Source organism: Triturus cristatus, chromosome 5_1 (genome assembly GCF_964204655.1).
Source record: "Triturus cristatus chromosome 5_1, aTriCri1.1, whole genome shotgun sequence".
Lineage (NCBI taxonomy): Eukaryota > Metazoa > Chordata > Amphibia > Caudata > Salamandridae > Triturus > Triturus cristatus.
Window position 1 is genome coordinate 709,751,926 of NC_140587.1, and position 21,785 is coordinate 709,773,710.

A 21,785-nucleotide genomic window follows, 5' to 3' on the forward strand; every position below is an offset into this window, starting at 1 on the left:
GAATAGCGCTTGTCTAGATATGTTGTGAGTGGACGTACCTGTTGTAGTGATCTAGTGGTTTATAGGTCTTTGTAGTTGTGTGCAAAGGTCTCTGCTATGTCCCCATCTGAAACAATTGCCCCTCCACCTACTCCCACCATCCGATTCACCCGTCTGCCCTCCAATTCTTTCCTCACCAGACAGGCCCATAGTCTACCAGCCTTCTCTCCAGCATCATATGGTTTATGACGTGTTGCTAGCATTTGGTTTTTGGTGTGGTCCTTCGCTGGAGCACGGTAATATTTCTTAAGAAGCTTTAGTCGCTGGAGGACCGAGGGGGCCTGGCTCCGAGCACAGGGCTCTCTCAAGCTCCAATAACTGAGCTTATAACCGCTCTAGTGAGTAGAAGGCCCTCTCCTTCTGGGCCACCAGGGTTTGCACCCTATCTCGAAGGACTGCTTTATAGGCTCCCCACAATGTGATCTTGTATGTAACTGAGTTTGTTTGCTGCAAAGTAGAGATCTGTCTACTTTCAGACCAATTGCTACCTCATGATCACTCGTATCCCAAGCATTAAGCTTCAAGCTTGTTGCACACCTAGAACTATTGCCCATCTGTAGAGATGAGTGGTCAGAAAGACCTCTTGACAAGTATTGAGCTTACCTCCCCTGCTGGTGCTAGGATGTAGTCTAAATGTTAGACCTTATGAGCTCAAGAGAAATTAGCGTAGTTTTTGGCATGTGGGTGTGTTCGCCTTCATAGGTCAGTTAGTCCCAGGGTGGTAGTAAAGTCTGCAAGAGGTGTTGTGTGGACATGAGGCCAAACCTGTCCTACCCTAGTCTGACACCATGACACCTTAAAATCCCCCCACACAAGGTGGATGTGAGGACTCCCTTCCCCCCCCCCCCCCCCCCCCCACTTAAACTTTGTCGGCCACCTTCTCCAAGGTAGGCGACTGCAGCCGGGGAGGCCTGTAGACCCTGATCAGTGTGACGTCTGTGTCCCCATATCCCCCTTTACCCCAGAATCTTGGCCCAAAGGGTCAATCAAGTGCCTCACAACTGTGAAAAGGTGGGTTTTTGTGAACCAATATAATGACACCCCTAGATTCAAAGGTGTAACCTGAATGGACTAAAGTGGTGTATGCCTCTCGGCTCAAATTTTCATTGCAACACCCTAAAGTGCGTTTCCTGCAGAAAGACCATGGATGGTTGAAGCCTCTTTATAAATTGTGAGACTAGTCCCCTATTAATGTTGTCCTTCCCTTCCCCAACCCCCCCCCCCCCAACCACCCAAGCCATTGACATTCCAAGTCACAATTGAGATGGTCTGCTCTTCTGGAGGCATTACCATAGAGCTATCTGTGTTAGAGGATGGGAAAACTCATGGACCGGGTTCGGGGCCCACGGTGCGTTATACTGCGATGGAGTGCGAGTATCTGGGCGGGGCCCAAAAAAAGGTCCACCCTGAAAGCATGTTGTCCAAGTTGGTTTGAGGCTTGGTCTCTGAAATGATGCTGGTCAGCTGTGGAAAAACAGTACCCCTAAACATTTGCAATTAAATTCGTAGCTAGAAACCCTGAAGTCCAACCCATTGACCTCTCATTAAGGAACTTCAAACAGCTCAACAGGGGAGTCGGGGAGGCCTGTAGCCCTCCCACTAAATCAATCCCACAAATCCAACAGCAGAAACCATAGCAAAATCAACTGTCCCTGGTAACAGTAATTCAGTACGTGTAACTGATGCAGTTTATCCCTTGCCTCCAGGGTCAACTGCAAGGGGGTGGGGGGGGGTCACCTGGCTGACTTGCACATGTCCCCCGCTGACCCTGGATAGAGAGTCCAGCTGCTTTTAAGGCGTCACTGGCAGATCAGTGTTCGCAGTGTTGGAAGTGGGGGCCTTTGTGTCCCCCACGAGGGCCACAATGGCATTGGCCAGGGGTTCTCTTCTGTCCCCCAGGTGCTCTAAAAGGAGGCTCCCTCTCTGTGCCTGTGTCGGTGTTTTGTCCCTGTGCCAAATATTGGCCCCTCGACATCTGATGAGGCTGATGATAGCTTGGGGTCAATAATTTGTATTGTTGATGAGCCGGTCATCGTCCGCACCAGACTTCATTTCCTTTTCTCGGAGCGGCGTTGGAACTTGGGTCTAGCTCCCTCATTCACGTAGGGACGGGTGTCAAGGAGTCTCATGTGGATGCCTTAGGTTGGGACGTTCTTGAAGCCAGGTCCAAGGCTCCTCTGGTGTTGGAAAGAAGTGTGATTTCCCCTGATAGTACTTTTAGCTTGGCTGGAAACCTAATCCTGTATCACATCCCTAGATCCCGTAGCCTGGCCTTCACCTTATCGAAGGGATGTCTCTGCTTCTGTACCTCTATTTTATAATCGGGGAATACCAGGATTCTAAAGTCGCACCTCCTCTCCCAGAGTTTTCGCCCCTCAGTGAGGATCATGTCTATATATTGTGAAAGTTCAGGAAACTTGTGATGACTGTTCTGGGTTTGGACCCGGGTTAGGGTACCTCCTAATGCATGGTGGACCCTCCCGATACAAAGCAAGAGGAAAATGTATCCTATGGAAGGAGAGAGCAAACCCAAGTGTCTAGAAATTGTACCATATCTCAGCCCTTCACCCCTTCGCGAAATCCCAGAAATTGGAGCTTGTTGCAGCGGGCTATATTTTCTGCAATTTCCAACCGCCACATTATTCCTTTAGTAGAGGCCTGGGAGGCTGCAACGTTCTTACAGATGGTAGTAACAGTGTCTTCTAGTTCTGAGATTCTGCCTACAAACACCCCCTCCCCCCCCCCCCCAACATTGCGGAGTAACCTCAGACCGTACCTCGCCAACCCACCTTTCCAGGATCTCTCAGGAAGACTGTATAGGTTGAAGGAGGGCAGCGTTGTTCATGGACTGTGGCCAGTTCCGTTGGAGTCTCTCGCCACCCACGCAAAGCGGGAGAGGCATCCCTGGCAGGAGGCTTGGGATTGTTATATTTGGCTATTGTGTCCTACTGGGGAAAATCAGACTTCTACAGGGTGGGCTAGTGTCACGCAAATCCACCATCTCTGGGGCCCCATGTATTTCTCACCGCAGTTAAAATGTCACCACCAACTGGCAATGAGGGGCTGATATTCCAGGTGGTAGCAGGTCCCGTTTATCAGCTAGGTATGCCAATTCGGCAGGGTATCACTTACTAAGCGGTCCCTCTGTGGGTTCGATGCATCATTTGCCACGATGTTTCAGTAGCATGATCAGAGTCTCTCCCTTGTGTTGCCGTTCCCATGTCCCCAGCACGTCGGCCCTCCATGCCACGGGAAGGGGGGAACTGTAACACGTCTGTGGGGGTCCTTCAGTCATCCGGTAGGCTACGAGGAGGTTCCGGTCCGTACGAAAAGAGGGGTGGCAGCAGGTCCAGATAAGTCTGAGGTGTCATTGCCCTCTGTGCTCCAAGCAAACCACACCAGCCTAACACTTGCCGTCTCTGCCTGGCACACAGAGAGGGGTGGAGGGGGGGTTCAGAACCTAGAGCACTCTTGTCTTACTCCACTGCTGCGACTCTGGTCACCCTCTCCCGACATCACACCCGAGGCTGCTGCAATCGCTGTTCGCGTAGATCCTAGCAGCCTCAGGACAGCAGGCACACACGACTCTGGGCACACCTAGCAGCCCGAGCCACTCCTGCTTCACCGGTGGGCCAGTGACTGGGCGACTGAGCACCGCAGCAGGATGGCACCTCTCCTGCCTCCACCCTGGAGAGAGAGCGAGAGAGAAAGGTCAGGCACACAGTTCACAGCATGCCCCAACAGCGACCGGCACGGTCTCCTCACACCGCGACCTCATCTCCTCACCTCTGCAGTCTGTTGGTTCTCTGCTCCGGTGGGAGGCAACTGGCCGGGCCCCGCTCCAGAGTCTCGACCACTGCTGCAATTATGACTCGCTGCCCGACTCTGGGGTCGGCAAGCAGCCGGCGGTCCCTTGCTGATATGCACCCGCCACCCCGGTCAGGAACAGGCCGTAGTAGTTGGTCACAGCCAGGCCCTCCTTCAGTCTCGGCTGCACCACACCACCCTGTCGCGGTCCCCGCTAATCACACGCCTGGGGGGGTGGAGGAGGTGAAGGGGGAAAAGACCTTCAGGAGCACGGAGTTTCAGCCCCAGCAGCCTCTCGCTTGGAATCTGGGCCTCTCCCTCAGGTCCACCGACCCCCCCCCCCCCCCCCCCCATCTCCGTCTAGGCCTCTTGTGGTGTCAAGGATCCCGCAGGCAAGGCCGAAATATCTGCAAAAGGCGTCTCACGGCAGCCGGACATGCCAGCATGTCATTTAATATGGGTAGAAGGCATGATGATTAGGATGTAAGGAGGATTTTGTGTGGGCTGGCTTGGAGCTCAGGGATTTGCACGTCCTGCTCTAGGCCATCTTGGCCAGGCTATATATATATATATATATATATATCGCACCACTTTCAAACTACTGTAACTTGCGCACCTCCGTGCAGTCTTCACTCGCCACACTACATCAACTCTAACTCACTCCTTCCCCATGCTCTAGCTATACCCTTGCATATTACATAAGTTATAGCATGCAAAATCATACTGTTCATAACCATGATTAAGACCTATGAAATCCCATGATTTTTCAGAACACAATGCGTGGTATTGTGGAGAGTTATAGTTAGTGTAGTGTGGCGAGTGAGGTGACAAAATTGTGTACGGAGGTGCACGACTTAAAATAATATGAAGGAAGTGCGTAAATTATAAATTTGTTATAAAACGAACTTTAGAATTTCTAATGTTTGTGTATTTTAAGTTTGGTTTCTATACAAGGAAGAAATAACATTTTCCTTATAATCTTTTGGGGTTTTTTCCCCATGGAATTTCAATGTTTTTTACTTGTGTAATTGTTTTCTAATCGTACAATTTACGAGTGGAGTGTGGTACAATGAAGGATAGTGTTGTGAAGCCTAATGCCCCACGTTATAGTGGGGTAGAGTGGAATGTGTGCCACCCCTCTGTTATGTCTATATAGAGATGTAGCTAGATATAGCTAGCTAGAGATGTAGATGTGTGTGTGTGTGTGTGTGTGTGTGTGTGTGTGTGTGTGTGTGTGTCTGTGTGTGTATATAGGTATAGTTAAATAGAGATGCAGCTAGCTATGGCTTCTATTGGGTCTACCATCATTTTGTCCCTATTGAATCCATTTAGCATTTGATACTCACAAGATAGGTTGATTTCAACTTCAACAGTTGAGACAACTTAGAGCAGTGGTTCCCAAACTGTGCCGCGGCACGCCAGTGCACCACCAAAACCAGCCAGGGGCACCAATGGTCGCATTTTCTGAGAAGAATCCATTAGGAATTATGTCGGCCGTTGGTATGTAGACCGGGTGCGCTGCACCTGATGCCCAGTAGATTGTGTACTTTGCTGCCTCTGAGAGGGAGGGAGGAAGGAAGGAAGGAAGGAAGGAAGTCGACAAGAGTTGGGAAGCACAGGGAGCCAAGAGTGTGACATTATCGCCTGGTAAAGTGTTCTTAATTTTGTTACAACTGACTTGTCTTATTTACATTATGGCATGCTCACATATTAAACTGCATGTTCTTTTATTCACTTTGAAAATGTTAGCTGGATAATTACAGAACATCTCTTGGTCGCACGTGAATGCCTAACTGCCCACGAGCCCTGATCGGAGGCGGCGCAGCAGTATGTTTTCTGTTAGCTCACGAGGAGAGCAGAGCATGGGTCGGGTAGTGCGAGTACTAAGCAGCTGGAAACTGGTATAGGAACTCTCGTTGTTGCGCCTGGACAATTCGTATGCTGTCATTTTGTTTTCAAATTATATATGTTCATTAGAAGTGTTTCTGAACTCCGGTTCGAGTTCTAACCATAAATAGAAAAATTACTGGCTCGGAGCTTGCAATATACATCTATCACACACTTTCGGCTTACTAGCCTCAAACTGAAACCTATAAGTGCTATGTCAGTTAGATTATTTTGATGGGTTGGATGGATAGGGTACCCAAATCAGTTAAACCTCCATTGTTCTCACTTTTATTTACCCCCAAGGTGCAGGACTTCGGAACGTATTTGAATATCCTTGTACTTAGAAATGTGATTGAATGCAGTGTTTATTTCCCTCTTTTCAGGTCCCCATTAATCTTAGTACTAAATGTCTCTGACGCACGTCTACTAAAGCAGCTCGCCAAACGGACGCTAATACAACTTAGTTTTCTTTTTAGCACTTAAAACAGTTTCTAAGCACTAGCTCTCGCAGCATACATAGGAACAGGCAGTGCCTTCTCTGAACTGGAAAGCCCAAGATCAGAGGGCCCGTGCACCCATGAGCAAGTGTGCTCTTCTATTGACCTCAGCCATCTTCTACCGTGGTTCACTCTTTCCAAGAACTTCACAAGCCCTCTCGATGAAACGTACACCTCTTGCTTGTTTTATCACGTGATTAATACCCCGCTTGAGGCCCTTACAAATAAAAAATTAAAATCTGCTGGTCATTCCGAACTGCTCCCCAGAGCATGCATTTGAACGCAATCTCCTCTTTGCTTTAGACCCTTGTGCAGAGATCACTCAATTATGACCAATCAGGGTGCAGGTTTATGACTCCATTCCAGGTTATAAGGTGGTAGAGATAGGGTAAGAAAATTCCATCCAAATATATAAGACCGGTCGAGGTCCAGGGAGAGGCTCTTCTCAATTCTATTGCGCCGGTTAAGATGCAGGGGAAAGGGAAATTCAAGCCTACTTTGAGATGCTCACCCCATTTTCAGATAGGACCATCCAAGCATCCCACACCTAACCCTAAATTTGTGAATGCAGACATTTTACCATACTGCAGAATTTACAGATTCATAAATCCAATTTATGATAATCCTGGCGATTCTGCGAGTTATAACTACAGTTTTGGCCTTAAATTATTTTGCCTGCAAACCTAGGTTGCAATAGGTGCACAGATGCATATAAAAATCAATCCCACAACATGTGGTTTATCCACTTGAGAAATTTGCTGGCATTCTTTATAAAACAGAAATGGTGCCAATGCTGCACTCAACTTACAAAAGAATTTTGACTATGAACTGAATAAAACAAGTTCACTCTAAACCACTTTTTCCGTTGAATTTAATCAGAATTGTTTTCCTGCAATAAGTTGGCTTATTGTTTTGCACGGTTTCATTATCACAATTATAGCAATTCACAAATAGAAAAAACAATACATCATTAATATTTACATTACATAGACCTATATGAACGACACCATCACTAGCATACTCCAATCACTCAGACAAAAACAGACACACTTCTCAAACACACTCACTAAACATTGTTTGGAAAAAACAACTAGCAATTGAATATAAGCAATATATCAGGCCATCAGCAAATCTCGTTTAAAACAATTAAACTGTATTTAATTTGGTTGTTTAGTAGATGATTGGCCAAAAGCGAAGATAGGTCTACGCGTTTCGAATCCCTTCGCATAGGGGATTCTCATCAGGACCAACACTGTCTGCAACAAAACAAACACAAAACTGAGTTAACCAAATGACCCTAACTCAATCAAAAAGGACCACACTCCTTATTCTAACATCTTACCTACACCTGAATGGACACAGTAGAGGCTTTTAATGTGAAACGTAAATTCGTCAGAAACCCTAACACCAAGGGAAGAAAAAGAAAAACCGAGGAAGGGGAGTGAGTAAAGGTACCAGCTTTAGTCTTCAAGCTTAGAAGTGCAGTGGTCACGCTAAATAGGAGTCTTACTTATCAGGCTAGTGTGGTGTCTGTCATCTGGCGTCACAATATCAGTGAACTGAATTCACGGAATAGCAGTCCGCACTTTTTCGGAAACAAATCCCTCTTGGACTAGAAATTCTAAAAGAGATGGAAGACATGGACGCAAGCCTTCCGTTAGAACTCGCTATCTGTTTAATAGTTGAACTATCTATTCTCACTGCGCTGCAAGCCACAGTATTGCTTACCTTTTGAGCAGTCTTTACAAAGTCCTCGGAGAGCTCTCAGTCCGTGCGTCAGCCGCCATTGTTTTGGAATAAGCGTCCCACAGGAAATGGTATCTATTTTATTTTCACTGGTCGTATTGTTGCCAGAAGGGAATTCTGGGATGTGTAGTTTCGGCACAGAAACGGGCTGATCCGTATTATGCGCAAATCCTGGGCTGCATTCCGATTGTGTTATAAATCGTTATCGCGTGAATCTCGACTGCAGCGATTCCAAGTTGGTTGTGTGTAAAGAGCCTGACAGACGTGTCGAATGCTCATGAGGAAATGTATCTGGGGTGTTTGGTTTCTATAAAAAGAGGACTAGTCCGCATTACGAGTGTAGCCTTATCAGTAAAATGATTGTGTTGTAAATTATTGTCGGGTGAGTCTCGACTGTGACAGTTCCAAGTTGGTTGTATGCAAAAAGCCTGAATGGACATGCCAAGTGCTCATGGGAAGTGTAGTTTAATAGAAGTGTGTTGTTGAACCAGCAACACAAAACTTTATCAAACAGTGAACGAACTCATTCCAATGCGTGGGTCAGTTCTGTATTCATAATAGGCGGATCGGGCAAGTACATCAGTGGTAGGTACTTTGGCTGCCCCCTGAACGCAATGTGTGCGTATTTACAAGGTCCGGATGTATTGTGACCAAAAACGGCTGGAGAGAATCACAAATTATAGATTATAGATCTCAGAGATTTCATTCAAACCGTGCACCGACGTATTGAATTTAATAATGAGCCTAAGGGACAATTTACCTTATGGCCAATTTTTGCGAATCCGCCGGAATTGTTCATTCAAGGATGAGTACTTTTTTCATGCTGAAAATTTAAAAACCAACCTCTTATCCAGGGGCGATCCTAAAAAATTACTGAAAAAAGCAATCAAACGAGCCTGGTGGACCCCACGTGAGGTACTCCTAGAGAGAAAGGACAAATCTAAAATGGACAGGATTGTGTGCGTTTCTACTTTCAGTCCCACATCCAATTGGTTCAAAAAGATAATTTCCCCAAAACTGGCATCTGGTCAAGAGTCTTGACACCTCACTTAAAGAACCCCCGCTATTTGCTTTCAAAAAAGACAAAAGCATTGCCAACCAGATAGTGCGAGCCGCACTTCCAAAAACTGAAAGCCTGAGTATAAGAAGCTTTCTCAGCCTTCCCCCAATTCAAGGCCATCATAGATGTGGCACATGTGTATGCTGTGAGTCTACCATGGAAGGCAACCATTTCACCCACAGGGGAATTCATTGGAAACACCACACCTTTTCAAATTGTAAAAAGAAATTCGTGGTGTACGGGATTTTATGTCCATGTGACAAACTATACATCGGGAAAACAAATCAGGAGGCCAGGCTCAGAATTCAACAACACAAATTGAGAATACGCAAGAATGTGCAAAATGCCCGCTGGTGAATCATTGGCATCTTAACAACCACGCAGAAAAAGATGTTAAATGGACTGTCATTTCAAAAGTTACACAAGACAGCCGAGGGGGCGACCTCGATGCTAAACTATTAAAAAGGGAAGCCATGCTCATTCTTAAATTCAATACGTCAGTGAACGGTTTGAATGAAATCTCTGAGATCTATAATTTGTGATTCTCTCCAGCCGTTTTTGGTCACAATACATCCGGACCTTGTAAATACGCACACATTGCGTTCAGGGGGCAGCCAAAGTACCTACCACTGATGTACTTGCCCGATCCGCCTATTATGAATACAGAACTGACCCACGCATTGGAATGAGTTTGTTCACTGTTTTCGATAAAGTTTTGTGTTGCTGGTTCAACAACACACTTCTATTAAACTACACTTCCCATGAGCACTTGGCATGTCCATTCAGGCTTTTTGCATACAACCAACTTGGAACTGTCAGTCGAGACTCACCCGACAATAATTTACAACACAATCGTTTTACTGATAAGGCTACACTCGTAATGCGGACTAGTCCTCTTTTTATAGAAACCAAACACCCCAGATACATTTCTTCATGAGCATTCGACACGTCTGTCAGGCTCTTTACACACAACCAACTTGGAATCGCTGCAGTCGAGATTCACCCGATAACGATTTATAACACAATCGGAATGCAGCCCAGGATTTGCGCATAATACGGATCAGCCCGTTTCTGTGCCGAAACTACACATCCCAGAATTCCCTTCTGGCGACAACACGACCAGTGAAAATAAAAATAGATACCATTTCCTGTGGGACGCTTATTCCAAAACAATGGCGGCTGACGCACGGACTGAGAGCTCTCCGAGGACTTTGTAAAGACTGCTCAAAAGGTAAGTAATACTGTGGCTTGCAGCGCAGTGAGAATAGATAGAACTCGCTATCTGTTTAATAGTTGAACTAACGGAAGGCTTGCGTCCATGTCTTCCATCTCTTTTAGAATTTCTAGTCCAAGAGGGATTTGTTTCCGAAAAAGTGCGGACTGCTATACCGTGAATTCAGTTCACTGATATTGTGACGCCAGATGACAGAGACACCACACTAGCCTGATAAGTAAGACTCCTATTTAGCGTGACCACTGCACTTCTAAGCTTGAAGACTAAAGCCGGTACCTTTACTCACTCCCCTTCCTGTTTTTCTTTTTCTTCCCTTGGTGTTAGGGTTTCTGACGAATTTACGTTTCACATTAAAAGCCTCTACTGTGTCCATTCAGGTGTAGGTAAGATGTTAGAATAAGGAGTGTGGTCCTTTTTGATTGAGTTAGGGTCATTTGGTTAACTCAGTTTTGTGTTTGTTTTGTTGCAGACAGTGTTGGTCCTGATGAGAATCCCCTATGCGAAGGGATTCGAAACGCGTAGACCTATCTTCGCTTTTGGCCAATCATCTACTAAACAACCAAATTAAATACAGTTTAATTGTTTTAAACGAGATTTGCTGATGGCCTGATATATTGCTTATATTCAATTGCTAGTTGTTTTTTCCAAACTATGTTTAGTGAGTGTGTTTGAGAAGTGTTTCTTCGGAAGAGGGGAGAAAGGCCCCTATCCCTTACTCGCCAGGTAATAAGCGTTAGTCGAGAGGTACTGGTTCTTGCCCAATGACAGGGGGAAACCCCTATCCCCCTAGTTTTAGCAAAAGTTCTGATGGGTTGTCAAGGCAAGATTAGTGTATTCTGATTCTTGGAGGAAAAAATTCCAATTCAAAGCAAGTTGATTTAAACGTGAGCTAGTCCTTTATTTGCACTCATACATAGGGGTGGGTATGAGAAAAAACCAAGGGGTGGCACAGCCAACACGTGTTTCGCCCCCTACATGGCCTGTAGGCCTGGGGCTTCTTCAGGGCTGTTCATTTTAAGGGTAGGTAAAAAACATTTGGGATATGCGAATGCATATGACATGTTAAGCACAAGAGTTAAAGAGAAAACAGGCCAGTGAGTCAAAATGTAAGAACGTTAATGGGAGAAGAAAACAGAAAGAACAATAAGATACACATTTAGGAGTAATGTTTAACAGCGGAGAATTAGTAGGGAAAAGGATAGTGCGTTTTATAGAAGAAAGCCAAAGGAAAAAAGAAGGGGGGTTTGTTTTAATTATTTGGAGAGGTCACGTGAGGGTTAGTGTGGACGGTACAGTAGGTATCAAGAATAAGTAAGTTAAAGGTACAGTGTGTGACATATTATAGGATACAATACAATATTGTGCATGTCCATATTAGAGAAAGAAGAATCACAGGACGTAATGGAGGTCATCAAGACCAAAGAAGTCAAAGGTTCCATATGCCACAGATCATTCGAGTGTATAAACAGAAACATTGTCATATATCGAGAAAAATACGTTATTTGTATCAATTTACAGGGTAAATGTAATGTGATCCACATACGCGTAACGGTATGAAATTTTCGACAAGTCATAGAGTATGGAACACGAGAGTGAATAAATAACAGTGCCAAAAAAGTATACATTGGTGAAGAACGGCAATGACGAAACGTATATATGACACATTGTGGGCCAACAAAACATTAAAGTTTGGTGTGTAAATAAGTAAAAGTTATATATTTACAGGTTTGTACCGGGTCATGGGCATCAGGGTGATGAGTTGATATTGCGTCGGTAGGGTTTGTCACGAGAGAGAGGATTTAAATTAGTCTTTATAATGGAACTGGTCGTAGCGCATGCAAGGCGAGTATGGTGATATCTCAATTATAGACGAGAAAAGTGAGAAGGCTTAAAGCCAAGTGGTCGTGATTCAGTGATCAGGTAAAATCAGGTGGCGTGGTTGTTGTGTAATAAAATGCTCGAGGTGAGTATCTTGGTTGGTTGTACGCGAGATCGTGAATAGGGTAATCAAGGAGGGAATTTACAGGCGTCTGAATCATTCGAAAGAGTTCATTAACGTGCACTAGGTATTTCATGCGTGAACTTATAAATCGGCCGTCAAAAAGTCGAGGTCGGCAGCACGGCAAATTGTGGTCCCAAACGGGATAGACGTATTTATATTTACGTGGCGCGGTATTGTGAGGGCATATGTAAAAGGTTTAGCGTGCTCTTGAATGATGAAGTTAAGTAGAAACTGATAATACAGTGGTGACAAGACTTGACGTGATTACAGCAAGACGTGATCAGAGAGGCGTTTTCACTGTGCGTGTTTAATTTTAAATTTAAAAGTATAACAAAATACGAGTATTGTGGTCGTGCAGATTTATATTTTACAGTGATGGTATTCGTGACGAGTGAGGTATTTAAGCGTTAGAGGCAAGGAAGGGCAGAGTAGAGCTTACCGGGTATTACTGAAAATGGACGTTTCCACGATGTGCTAGAAAGATATAGTCGGATTCTAAGGGGAGGGGATCAAAAAGGAGAAAAGAAATCCTTAGTTCAAAGAAGGAGGTAAAGCCGACGGGAGTAACTGCTTCGTTGCAATGCTTACCTCAAATCTTGGCTAATGCCCGGTACGAGTGTTCTGTTTCATTCAGTTCTGTTTGTGCGCTTAGCGGAGGCAGCGTAAATAGCGGGGCTCATGGAAGGACATCCGGGTCGGGACCCGGAAGTGGCCTGGTTCGTGCGGGAGCGCCATTTTGGATAGGGAAGGGGACGGGGGAGGTAGATTGGCCGTTTAAATGTCATGTTAGTAGTCAAGGACAAATAAAGTTTCTAGTAAGAAAAATTATAAGGATTTAGTTGAGTTGAAAGGGGCCAATGGATCATTGGCCATTCAAGAAGGTGCGTAGAAATATAAAGCGAAATTCTAGGGGATACCAAGGGTCGGACTGTGGAATGGTTCTGGATATATAGTGTAGATTTTGTACAAAATACTATTCAGACACATTTCCAGGGGAATGAGAGGAAATTCTAGGTTTTAAGATAGGGATGTTAATCATAATGGTTTCACACCCTAGGGAGAAAAAACAATCAGAAAAGGTGGACATTCAGTTAATACAATTAGTCATCTCCCAGCCATACATGCATTTCTGCATCTTTGTTGAGTCCTAGTTCAGTTGTTTTGAAGTTCATGATCAGCTCGCTTTCGCGTCTGCGAAGTCTCAGTTCTCGGTTTCCTCCTCTTTTGGTCTGGTGTACAATTTCCAGTCCATAGAAGATGAAATCCTTTTTGTGTTGATGTTTGTCTGCAAAATGTTCCGTCAGGGGGTGACCGGATGTGTGTTTGTGGATATTACGGTAATGTTCTTGTATCCGGATACGTAGGGGTCGGATTGTACTCCCGATGTATGGTAGGTTGCATGGACAAAGGATCACATAAATGCAAAATTTGCTATTGCAATCAATCCATTCTTTTATTGTGAATTCTTTTCCTTGTGTCATTGGTATCTTTTTGGTTTTGTCGCGGCTCAGTTTACAGACACTACAGTTCTTGCAGGTATGGTATCCTGGCGGTCTGTCTAGAAAGGTGGTAACTTGTTTGCGTTTATCCTCAAATTCTGATTTGCACAGTATGTCTTTTAGGTTCGGGGCACGTCTGAAGGTTATCTCCGGATAGGTTTTGATTTCATCAGCTAGATTTGGAGTGTGTTGTAGCAGGTGCCAGTGTCTTTTCAGGCTTTGCCTGATTTGGTGATGACCAATGCTGTAGTCTGTAATAAATCTTATTGCTGAGTCATTCTTATTTTTTCTTTTACCATCAGTTGTAAACATCTGTTTGCGATCTAACTTTGATACTGTTGTCATGGTGTTTTTAAGTGTGGACTTCTCATATCCTCTTTCGGATAGTCTTGATATGATCTCATTCCCTTTGGTTTCGAAGACTTCATCCTCGCTACAGTTTCTGCGGGTCCTCAGAAGTTCTCCTTTAGGGATATTTTTGATGTTGTGACGTGGGTGGAAGCTGTCAGCTCGCAGGATGGAATTAGCTGCAGTGTCCTTTCTGTAAAGTTTGCTTTGTAACGTATTGTCTTTGACATAAAGAGTAACGTCCAGGAAATTGACCTCCTTTTTGGAGAAAGTGTGAGTCGTTTTGATTCCCCAGGGGTTTTGGTCGAGTTTTTCCAGAAATCTTTTTAGAAGTGTTTCATCTCCTTGCCAGATGCATAAAATGTCATCGATGTATCGTCGCCAGAGTATTATGTGTGAGGTAAAATCGGCGAAGTTATGGTCCCACAGCCAGAATTTTTCCACGTGGCTCATGAAGATACATGCGTACGGCGGCGCGAATTTGGCTCCCATAGCTGTCCCGCGTCTCTGTCTGTATATCTTCCCATTGAAGCTGAAGACATTGTTTTCCAAGCAGAAGTTCAGCATTTCAAGAGTCATTTTGTTGCATTCCAGTAAGTTGGCTGATTGTGTCCATAATGAGAGTTGTGCTGCAGTTAGTCCATCGCGGTGTTCGATGGATGTGTACAGGCTGACAATGTCAATAGAGACTAGTATGAAATCTGGTTCCCACGTTATATCTTGGAGTTTGTTCAGAATGTCTTTTGTGTCTTGGATGAAAGACGGTATTTCTTTCATTAGTCCCTGTAGTTTTCTGTCCACGTACTCTCCTATTCGTGAGCAGGGCGAATTAATTCCTGCTATGATGGGTCTTCCTGGTGGAGGGTAGGTGCCTTTATGTATTTTGGGAAGGAGGTAGAGGGTTGGCATGGTGGGGTACGGTATGTACAGGAATGATTTTTCTGATTGGGATATAAGTCCCAAGGTATACCATTTGTCAAGTCTGGTTTTAATGGATTTGAGGATGTCTGCGGTTGGATCATTCGTGAGAAGTTCGTAACAGGTGTTATCCCCAAGTTGTCGATTTGCTTCTAGTATGTAGTCATCAATGTGTATTGTGACCGGGTTTCCTCCTTTGTCAGCCTCTTTCACAAATGTTTGAGAAGTGTGTCTGTTTTTGTCTGAGTGATTGGAGTATGCTAGTGATGGTGTCGTTCATATATGTCTATGTAATGTAAATATTAATGATGTATTGTTTTTTCTATTTGTGAATTGCTATAATTGTGATAATGAAACCGTGCAAAACAATAAGCCAACTTATTGCAGGAAAACAATTCTGATTAAATTCAACGGAAAAAGTGGTTTAGAGTGAACTTGTTTTATTCAGTTCATAGTCAATTCTTTTGTAAGTTGAGTGCAGCATTGGCACAATTTCTGTTTTGTTGATTATATATGGCTTGGCCTTGCTGCTATTGAGTCAAAACCCTAGTTTGTTTTTCGGCATTCTTTATAGACACAATCCAAGTAAACCAAGTTTGATTTAGTCAGTTGAGCTGGACCTCAAAAGAACGATTATAGGAAAATAATGAAGCTCTCCATACCTTCATCCCTATTATTTTCAGGGATTTAAATGGAAGTCCTATTGAGGCCAACCTTGCATTCTCCACCTCCCACCAAAAAATAGTAATGTAATGGGGAGCCACGGCCAATTGATCAAAGGAGCTGAGGGTCAAATAAATTTGGGAATCACTGACTTGGAGTGATGGTTTCTCTGATTTTTCAGCAGTGCATTGAAATGATACTTATTTAACTACTAGGGAAATGGACCCGTTATGCGTAAAAAAGGAAGTATCTAATGACTTATTTCATCTGCTTGTAAATTAGACGCAGGAACATGAAGTAGCTGTGCTTATCAATTAATGATAGAATTGCCAAGCATTTACAAAAAATTGGAACAAATGTTAAGTGCTAACTGAAAGTAAGGGAAACGATAAGCAAAATGATGGATGGATGTTGAAAAATGATCAATGTGTACAAACATAGTGACCTCGAGAGGAAAACCAATTCAATTTACTGAACTAAATCTTGGTCTCATTGGAGTGGAACCTCTTTACACCAACATCCCAGAAAGTGAACCTTTACATGCAATTGAAATCTATATGAACAAATTACCCCATACCCACTAACCTCATCTCACTGGCGGGTCTACTCAAGACCAAATGTTTTTTCATTCAAAGGAGACTTACTCCAAACCAAGGGTAATGCTGCAGGCTGTTTTTGTTAACCTGATCTAGTCTCTTTCTACATGGTGCAATATAAAGAAGTAGATATTCTAATCTCAATTTGTTTGAAGAAATCATTACTATATGGAGACAATACTTTGTTGTTCTATTTGGACAGAAACTGACATCAGATTACAACAATGTTTCTGGCGGTTGAATCATGGATATCCTGATTTTGTTTGGTTCTTAAGCATCATGGTTAACCAAACGTTCAAGGCCAATTCACAACAACCTTGCATGCCGAGAAAACAGTTAAGACTACCTTACAACACTACAACAGCTTGCATCTAAGGAGTCTGAGACAGTCAGCCCTTTGTGCAAGCCTCATTCATTAATTGACGGGTGCAGCTGAGCCTGATCCTGCAGCTATTTGCAAGCAGCTGAAATAAATTGATAGCCCAGACGAAGTTCACTTAAACGAAGGACTAGGTGTGTTGTAACTAAATCCCTTCTTGGATATTAAGGGAAGGATGATCACTTTGAGGAGTTGGCGAAAACAGGTTAACTTTTAGGTATGTGTTCTGTGGCTGCTTTCAATTACTGTAGCCCCTCACAGAACACTTTTAGATGCCCAAACGCACCTGTAATAAAAAGTACAGTAGTGATTTTTTAATTACGGCTGATGTTGCAGTCATCCAGAGATTCCTGTGCTCTGTCAGGCATGTGTTAATTCCTTCACTAATCTGACTTGAACTGTTTCTTCATATGACCACTTCCTTTGAATAAACCAAGCTCACTGATGTAGTGTCCGGCTGGACACATTCTAGTATTTTTGCTCTGTGCTAACATCCCCACTAACACGCACCCATTACAGGCATCGCCGGTCAGGTGACCCTGCTAATAAAAGGGGCTGGGTGCACGTGCCCTGTGCTAGTTTTCCAGTACCATATCACGGTGTCCATGTGATTATTTGCCCATTAATTGTATCAATTGTGGAGATAAACCGCTGAATCAGAGTATCTTTCATCATGCCTTCCAATATTCTTGGTACATATTATCTGGGTCTTGCTTTCATTAAGGAGGTACCCCGAAAATTGTCCAACTCCGTAGCTCTCCCTGCGATAGCTATCAGAGCCGCCTCTGGTTCTGGGGTAATTATGGCTAAGTCATCCGCATAAGCCAGCAGTTTAGTTTCAAACCCCTTACAAACTATTGGCTTGACATCCTCACATCCTAGTATTCTGCGTACAAGCGGATCAATATACTGGGCGAAAAGGATTGGTGAGCAGGGGCATACCTGCCGTGTTCCCCTTGAAATAGAAACTTTTTCTGAACTTCCTCCCATCAGCTGGATTCTGGCCTTGGGATCTGAATACATGGCTTTGATAGCTCCCAAGATTTTAGGGCCAAAACCCCTTCGCTCCAATATCCCCCACAAATACTTCCAGGTGACGTGATCTAAGGCCTTTTCTGCGTCCAAGAGGATCATGGCCATCCATCCCCCCGTGACGGCATGCACATCAAACAAAGTAATGGCCCGCCTAATATGGTCTCTTGTCCCTCGGCCTGGGATAAACCCATGCTGCCACGGGGAGACCAGACCGCCAATGACCCCCCCCCCCCCCCCCCTCAACCTTTTAGCCAGGACCTTAGCGTAGATCTTAGTGTCCGCATTTATGAGGGATATTGGACGATACGACCCAGTATTTTCTTTAGGCTTGCCTTTTTTATGAAACGCAACAATATTTGGTTCTTTCCAGGATTGTGGGATTTCCCCAGAGCAAATTATACCATTAAATCGATCCAACAACAGAGGGGCTACCACACCCTGTAAGCATTTGTATAGCTCAAGCGGGATACCATCCGGTCCCGCAGATTTTCCTGTTGATAAACCCTGTAGTGCTTTCACCACTTCCCCTATTACAAAATCATTATCCAACATTACTATATCCTCCTTAGGTAGCTGTGGGCCTATATATTCAAACTCTAAACTAGAGATATCTGCTCTAGTCTCCTCCTTGTATAGTTTTTGATAAAAGTTCTGAAAAACCTTAAGAATATCATCTGGCTCAGTGTGGTCCTGATCCCCCTCTCGTATATTGGTTATCAAATTCCTGCTCCGATCCTGCCTGATCCTAAGTGCTAAAAGTTTGCCTGCCTGCTCACCTCTCATACATCTTGCCCCTGTAAATCTGATATTCTTCGGCAGTTTTCAGAGCTATCCATTTATGTAATTCTGCTTTAATGATAAGTATCTTCTGCTGACTTTCGACGGCCTCCCTCCCATGAACAATATCCAACATATGCAATTCTTCTGCCTCTACCAATCTGCCCACTAATCTCTCATTCTCTTCCCCAACCTCTTTCCTTAACCTAGCGGAAAAACTAATCGTCTCCCCTCTCAAAGCTGTTTGAAGGAGTCCCAGACCATATTTCTGGATGTACTATACCGGTTCATGTCATAATAATTTTGAGCCCAAATCCTTACATGCTCTACAAATTTGGGATCTGATAATAATCTCCTTTCAAAAGTCCATCTTGAGTGGCCCTTATTTAGAGTATCTATATCATACTCCATAATTAGAGGACTATGATCGGAGATCACTTTTGGTAATTTTTTTATGCCGACTCTCTTCAATTCTGTTACAGTAATAAGAAAATAATCCAGTTTGGTATACTTCTTGAAAGGACATGAAAAATATGTGAATCCTGGATTATTCGGTGCTTTATCCCCCCCAAACATCAGCCAACCCATGTGATTTAATTAAGGAGCTCAGTGCTCGAGATACCTTAGGCTTGCGGCCTTTATAGCCAGTGTTATTAACAACATCTGTTAAGTCCGCAGAGATAGTAAAATCTCCGCACACAACAAAAGGGCCTGGCCAATTCGCTAGTTCTACCTCCAATCGGTCAAATAGCACGGGTTCATCCTGATTAGAGCCATAAATTGAGCATAGTGTAAATCCCAGTTCGAGTTCCACCAGTGCCCACCTACCTAAGGCATCTGCCTGTTGGCGTCTAGCCCCTCCCACAATCGATGTAGCCAGTTTTGCCACACCTCTAAAAGTAGATGTCTGTGAGGAACAAGCCAATCGATCGAAACCTCTTATACTTAGCAGATGCTTCCTAGCCCAAGGTAAATGAGTCTCCTGTAAACAGATTACATCTATCGGATTTGATCTGACGAATTGCCCACGACTTTGTCTCTTATACCGATCATTCAAACCCCCGATATTAACTGTGCAGATCTTAAGCTTCCCCATTATTATTTGTTGAATTAACCGGTCTCCTTTGTCTGAACCTAATCGAGTATTTTACACTAAGACTTAAACCATACAAAGACATGACACCAGGTATTTTCCTTTTTAATTTTTTCCCTTTCCTCCCTTCCCTGCAACGTGCGACTCACCCTCACCCCTATTCCCCCCCCCCCCCCCCTCCCTAACCTCATATTGTCCCACCACCCGATTGAGGCTCTCAGACCTTTGTCTGTGCATATGATGCGTGCGATGCTAGAGGCCAGGGTCCTCTAAAGCCCAGCATCAGAAAATTACATTATACCATTACATATACCAAAAATCACAAAACCAAAACCACTTGTTGTGCAGTACCCTAAAATTCCCACGTAACAGCTCCCCTGCCCCCTCCTTACCCCCTACACCCAGAACCTTTTATGTCCTATATCCAGCAATACATATATTCCCTTTCCTTTCCCTTTTTTTTCCTTCTTCCCTCGCCCAGCCCCATTGTTGGATACGCCAAGACCACTTCATTTGTCCAGGGAATCCAGATACTCTTTGGCTTTTATTCCTGATGAGAAATACCGCTTGAGCCCTTGATTGATGGCTTTAAGTTGTGCCGGGTTGACAAGATCGGCCTGGAGACTTTTTTCCTGAAAAGGTTTTATAAGCTGTCTCAGTCTCCAACACCTTTCTACCGTTGAATGACAAAAGTCAGGCCGCACAAAGAATGAGACTCCTCCACTTGATCTTTTAACATCTGGTCTGGCTTTATCTGAAATTGTTCGCCGGAGGAGGAAATTACCAAAGAATACGAATATAGCCCGCGGTCTATCCCCCTCCTTTGCTGGTGCTCGTAGTTTAAAAGGAGTGCGATGCGCTCTTTGTATTTCTACTGCCCAATTCCACTCAGACTGCGCCTGAACTGCCCTGGATCTCCTCCCGAGTGTCGTCCTGACTCACCTCCTTGTTCTGCCCCCGGACGCCGTTTTTCTCGGCTTCGCGTCCTTACTTGCGGCCGCTGCACCAGCCGCTACACGAGCCTGTGCTTCCGTCGTACGCAGGAGAAGCTCCACTACGGACGGACCAGCCGGGCGGTTCTTGCTGTTTGCTCCGCCTCTTCCTTTCCTCAGTGCCGGCGGGTCAGGTGAGAGGATCTGTTGCATGCAGCCGGGGGACTGTACAGATGCCGCTGGATCCATCGGAATTTCGCCCCGAGCATTTCGCGCGGCCGCCGCCGCTTTGATGGCTGCAGAGCTTGCCACCACCTTAGGAGCCATCAATAGACCGCTTCTCTGCTTCTGATACATTAGCCAGGTCCGGTATTCCTCGGTGATTTGTCTCACTGCTCGGAGCACCACTCTAGACCAAACTGACCAGATTTTCTTGTGAGGATATCGCATGGGGGAACAGAGAGTGGGTTCCAATAATAGAGTTGGGTGGTTTTCAGTCTTTTCCGTCCTTTCGTCATTACATGGGTTTTAGATCATGGACACAACCCTCGATAGCCTGCTAGCGCCACTAACCGCCTTCTAAGCAGACGCCATCTTGCCTCTGGCCTCGACTGAGTTCCTGTGAGAGGGGAATCCAAATAGAGATGCTTCAGCAGCAGCTCCACAACAGGCACCAGCAAGCGTGGAGGTCACCGATGAATTATGGTCCCCCAAATACCATCAGAGGACGGCGTAGAACCAGAGTCCTGATGGCAAACGTCTAGACTGAGACACCACCCACTGCGGCTAAATGAGCGACTTGGCTGTTGTCCTGTTGGCAGTTCCTCAGTGACACCTTAGTGCGGCCTACACAAAGCCCGCACAGTCCACACGGTCCCTAGGCAGCCCTGCAGGAAGGCCCTCCAGGGGGCTCCAGTGAGAGGAGTCCAGGCAAGAGAGGCAAGTCTGAAGTTGCTCAGCTGTCAGGAGCTGGAAAGACCATCAAGCACGTCTTCCCCCAAGGAAAGACCTCGTACACACAGATCATCCCAACAGCTGTAGGTTTGTCGTCCACCGGAACCTGAGCGCCTGCGAGATCTCCAGAGTGCACTCCACCACCCCTCCAGATGCACCGATATTTTAACTTTGTAAATAGACTCCAACACTGCAAGACCAGGCCGGTCTGAAATACATCACCATGGCGGACTAATGCATCCTGACCATGCGGTCCAAAGCTATGGCGCTGCTGGCTGACGGCCTGAAGAGACTCATTTGGTGCTGTGTAGTGTTTATT

At 44.9% G+C, this 21,785-nt stretch overlaps 1 protein-coding gene across 2 annotated transcripts in view; it reads left to right on the forward strand.

Annotated features, from left to right (window-relative positions):
• The window catches only part of LOC146831394 (maternal DNA replication licensing factor mcm3-like), a 161,127-nt gene that overhangs the window by 49,936 nt on the left and 89,406 nt on the right, over nt 1-21,785 (forward strand). The window lies entirely within an intron of this gene.